Raw genomic sequence first — 6,000 nt, 5'->3', positions numbered from 1 at the left:
AGGTTGAAAAGTTAGCCCACAAACGATGCATTGCGTTTCCACTCCTTCTTACAGGTCTCCATAGACGCTACATAGATACTCGCGCGGCAAATTTGAAAATGAACGCAAATTGAACAGTACAATAAATGGCCTCTCTTAAAATCTTGTAATGGAAAATTTTACCCCTCCAGGAAGACATTGTACTATGTTCATAGAATATCTTGTGGTAACTTTCCACCCATAATTTAATCAGATAGATGTTCACGGAATAGAACGGTAGTACCTACATTCCTGGAATGTTTTGTGTTGTTAGGATTAAACTTTTATTTTATTTATTCTTGAATATTTCCATTTAAATGTTAAACATTGTAACCAATAATTTACAAATAAGATTTTCATTACATTACATAAAATCAAAAACATTTTTTGGATATTAAACTATATAGTTTGTTTATAATTGTAATAATTGTATATACAATTTTGAATTAAGATTTAATCTTTTCGATTTAAACTACAGTAAAACCTGTGTTACCGGCCACCTGTACTAACGGTCAGTTTAAAAATTCCCCAAACCAATTACAGTAAAACCTGTCAGTAACGGCCACTAAAAATGAAAAAGCTATTGGCCGATATAGAAAGGTGACCGGTATTGCCAGTTTTTGTAGTCTAGATATAATTGGTTTGGGGAATATTTAAACTGGCCGTTAGTATAGGTGGCCGATTTTATCAGGTGGCCAGTAACACAAGTTTTACTGTATATCTAGACTACAAAAACTGGCAATAACAGCCACCTTTCTATATCGACCAATAGTTCTTTCATTTTAGTGGCCGTTACTGACAGGTTTGACTGTATTTCATTAACGTAAAGTTAACGCGTAAGTTAATATTTTATTGAATTATTTTGCTATTTGATCCCGTAATTGGTATAATGTGTCCAATATAATATATACGCGTTCATAAAACGTCCGTATTTCGTCCAGTATGGACGTCCAAAGGACGTTCAACGTCGGACGTCCAAAGGACGTCCATATTTATTCCGTCCGAAGGACGTCCAACGTCGGACGTCCAAAGGACGTCCATATTTATTCCTTCCGAAGGACGTCCAAAATAGGACGTGCAAAGGACGTCCGTTTATAGTCCATGGACGTAAGGACCAAAAATGGACCTATTTTGGACGTCCAAAGGACGTCGTGTGCTATTAGGGTTGGTATTTCGACATAATTAAAAAATTTTCTCGTTATTTTATCTAGTTTATGTTTTCCATGTTAATAAATTAATAAGATATATGTCACATGCCCAGGCCCGGATCTACAAATTTTGCCCCCCCCCCTGCAAACCACACGAAGGGCCTCCCATGAGCGGTTCTAGGCATTTTTGGTGCTTACCGGAATACCCCCCAGGAGGACCCCCTCGTGGTCCGGAAACCTCACCAGGAAAATTTTTAAAAATTATGGTTAAAATGGTGAGTTTTAAGGCGCTTTACGATGTCATCAACAGTTCAAAAATTATAATGTTCAAGGATAACTTGAGGATAGTGTATCGGACTGATTAATCAATAGGCAGGCCATTTAATATATTCATATACTGTTTTTAGGGTTGTCATTTCAGATTTCAAACCTTTCTGAAGATAAATTAATTACAATGGCAGAGAAGGACTAATGCCATTTCCATACTTCTTTTGAAGCTTTTTTGCTCTCTGTATAATTTCATTCTCTGTCAGTATTACAAGCGTAGTAGGAAATATACATGAAAATATATAACAACTACGTGGTGCAGAGAATTGAACCGTTGTGCAATCTGACCATTTACCACATCTAATAGAGCATAGAACACCTTGACCTTGAAAGAGGTCTCTTCATCATAAAATCTATGGTTCTCTACTAATTCATCAAAATGCCTTTTCTCTTTGCTCTGTCGAGTTACTAGCAAACACGGGGTCTACCTGCCATTTGGAATTAAGATTAGTAGCTTCTTTTTCTAATTTTGGGTAGTCTTCTCGAATGTTCTGTAAACGGTCTTTACTCGTATTTTTAGAGTCTGCGCAACTTTTTCCAGATATGTTTTTTTACCTTGAAGTATTTAAGAAGAGGCATATAGATAGAATAAGAGTCATAATAATGAATTTAAAACTGTCCATTGCTTTTACAAATTTATTTGCTTCAGTAGCGGGTCTACGGGGAGGGAAAAAGGGGAAATTCCCCCCAATAAGGTCCAAAATTAAAGAAAAAAAATTGTGGAAACATAAAAATATATTATAATTTTGGTTTATCCTTTTATGTCTTTTGGAAGGCGTTTCATTGGAAGTTTCCCCCCTAAGACAAATTTCGTCTCCCAAGGCAAATGTTTAGATTCGCCACTGGTTTGCTTCTGCAATTTCGTTCTGTTTTTTGCTTTCAAGCAAAATCCTTGCTGCTTTCATAATATGTATCTGGGAATCTAAGTTTTTTTGTCAAAATACACTCCTGGCCACAACTTTGAACTATACGAAATATACAGGGATCCGGATATCATAACATTCATTAAAATAGGACGGCTGCGTTGGATGGGACATGTAGAAAGAATGGAAGAAGGCGAAATACCAAAAAAAATATTCAAACAGATGCCAGTAGGAAAAAGAACAAGAGGAAGACCGAAGCTGAGATATTTAGAACAAATAGAAAATGATATAAAAACCTTAAAAATAAAAAACTGGAGAAAAAAGGCACGAAACAGATCAGAGTGGAGAAGAATCCTGGAACAGGCCAAGACCCAGAAAGGGCTGTCGAGCCAATGATGATGATGATGATGTAGATTCATGTCCTGAAGCCCATATTGTTGGATTCAACTTCTTGAAAGTAACATCGGATTCACGTGTCAATGAAGACAATACCAGCAGCTCTCATGTTTTTTTAAAACGTAAATTTAACATAATATTAGGTAGGCCTATTTTAAACGTACAAATTAACGTTGGAAATTATGAATGATCAAATATCAATATAAACCATAAAACAAAATCTCAATTTCTAACAAATTTCTTATCAGCCTTTCAATGAATATAGCTTTTTGTTTCTTGGGCTCACGGCCCCTATAACAGGCCACCGGCCTCCCACCCCGCAATGCAGGGTCGCGCGGTTCCTAGATCCTGGCCTGTACATGCTCCTTCCTTAAGAACATGGCAACACTTAAATGGCTTCATTTCATGGTCCGTAGTGACGTAGTCGTAGTGGTCCATTAGTCCGCTCCGTAGCTAACTTCATGCTAATGAACTGTGATAGTGTGACGTCAAAACGTCAAAATTTTTCCAAACACGCTGTGTCTAGGGTATACGCTAACGTGTACGCAAATAAAAAAGATAGATAGAATGGGTAGAATTAAAGGTCATAACAAATATTTTTCTATCAAACAAACACTAAGGGCCGGTTGTTCGAACGCTAATCAACAATGATCACTATCAAATATTTAATTACTGTCACCAAAACTGTCAATGTCAACTTTTATTGGGTTGCTGAAAACAATTGATTATAATTATGAGATTAGTTAATCAATTATTCAATTTCAATTTCAATTCAATTTCAATTTCAATTTATTAGCCAAAATTTACATTTTTAAGTACATATAATATAATATACAGAAAGACACCTAGATGTGAAAACATCTGTGTGTGTCTATAGAAAAATCCTAAATAAATATAGATTACTTATAAACAAACGTAACAAAAAAAAACACATTCGAGAAATCAAAATTATTTGGAATTTAAACTTAAAACTAAGTAAACAGCATATCTATATAATATAATAATATGTAAAAAATCCAACTTATAGGTATTAAGAATTCCAAAATCAAAAAAAGAACATTTTTTTCAGGATTTATAATTCAAATTGTGTTTTGTTTCCAATAATACAATCAACTACCTTTTTATTAAACATTTTTATGGATTTGATTTCTTTTATTTTGTTTGGTAGTAAATTATAATACTTGGGTGCCCTAAAAATCACAGAATGTTGGCTTATTCCTCGACTTAACTGTGGTAAAACTAAGCTTCTTTTGATGTTACCTCTAGTTTGATAATTATGTTCTATTAGTGTCTGTTTGGAGAAATTTTTATGAATATATGTGCAACATGTTGAAATATAGAGTGTTTTCAAGTCACAGATTTTATTATTATATAATTCGGTTGTAGAGAAAAGTTTAGGTTTTTTTAACATTATTTTAATAATTGAATTTTGAGCTACTTTGATATTTCTTATGTTGTTTTCATATGCTCCACCCCACAACAAAATTCCATACCTTAGTAAAGGCTCAATTAAGGATTGATAAATCATAGTGATCAGTTTTTTTGCAAGAAACTCCCTTAGCAGATAAAATTTATGCATAAGGGCCCTAATCTTTTTTGTTAGGTATGTTATGTGGTGTTCCCATTTAAGATTTTTATCTAAATATACTCCTAAGTATTTTATGACATTTACTTGTTCAATAGGATCTTCAATGTTTTGTATGTTAATGTTTTCAAAGTTTGGACGATTTGTATCATTTATAGAAAAGGCTACATAATTAGTTTTTTTAGCATTTAGAAGAAGTTTAAATGTATCAAGAAAATTTTTGATATAAACTAGATCTTGTTGAAGTTTCTGTTTTGCTTCTTCCCATGTAGATGCAGAAAAAATTATGACTGTATCGTCAGCATATGACACGATTTTACCCCTGATCTTAAGATTAAATATTGAGTTTATATATATATTAAAGAGTATTGGGCCTAAAACTGTACCCTGTGGCACTCCAATTTTAATAGTTCTTGGTTCGCTGATAGCATCATTTATTTTTGTATATTGTATTCTTTCATAAAGATAGTTAGTAAAAATTTTCTGCCCAATACCCCTCACGCCATATTTATCTAGTATATCCAATAATTTAGTGTGTGAAACTGTGTCAAATGCCTTGGACAAGTCAAGGAACACTGCAATACATTTTTGCCCTTTATCAAGATGCATAGTTATATCTTGCACAACTTCATTCATAGCATCTACTGTACTTAGACCAGGAGTAAAACCAAACTGATTAGGAGATAATATTTTGTTTTCAGTTAAATATGACACTAATCTATCTTTTAAGCATTTTTCAAAGATTTTACCTAGATTTGATATGATACTTATTGGTCTATAATTTTCCATATTAAATTTATTACCTGATTTATAAACAGGGCTCACTACTGAAACTTTAAAATGACTTGGAATATCACCAGTTTTAAAAATAAGGTTTATTATATGAACAAGAGAATCAATGAGATAGATGTGAAGAGTTTTTATAATTTTAGAAGAGATGGCATCTTTACCTGGTGCTGAATTATTTTTAAGGGAATTTATACATTTTATTATTTCGTTATTTGTGACTGGTTTAAGATACATTGATGTCTGAGAGGAGTAATTCATGTGGAATGGAGTATGTGGTTTTTTAATTTTACTGGTCATTTTTAATCCTATTTCAGTAAAAAACTTATTAAAATGGTTTGCAATATCAATGTTATTTTCAATTTTATTATCATTTTCAACCTTGATGTACTTAATTTCATTTTTTTTATTTTTTGTGTTTTCGTTTGTAGCCTCATTTATAAAATTGTAAATTTTTTTAATATTTTTGCTATTTTCATTTATTTTGTTTTTATAATAATCATTTTTTGTTTGTGTAATTAATTTATTTAGTTTATTTCTGTAATCTTTATATTCAATGATTTTTTCTGGAGTGGATTCCCTTCTTAGATTTTGTTTAAGTTGATCTCTTTTTCTAATAGATACAATAATGCCATGAGTAATCCAAGGTTTAATTTTTTTAAACTTATTTTTAAGAACTATGTCATCATAAGAAAGTTGAATTAATTCAGATATATTTTTTATAAGTTGTCCCGCAGCTATCTCTGGTTCTGCATAGTTCAAAATCTCTCTCCAGTTTACATTTTTTGCATGATTAAGAAGTTTTTGATAGTTTAATTTTTTATATATTTTTGTGTTACTAAAAGAGTTGCTACTGATATTTTTATTAAATGAAAAA

The sequence above is a fragment of the Diabrotica virgifera genome, chromosome 6, assembly GCF_917563875.1.
Source record: "Diabrotica virgifera virgifera chromosome 6, PGI_DIABVI_V3a".
Lineage (NCBI taxonomy): Eukaryota > Metazoa > Arthropoda > Insecta > Coleoptera > Chrysomelidae > Diabrotica > Diabrotica virgifera.
The sequence above is the reverse complement of the archived record's forward strand: the minus strand, read 5'-3'. Positions refer to the sequence as shown.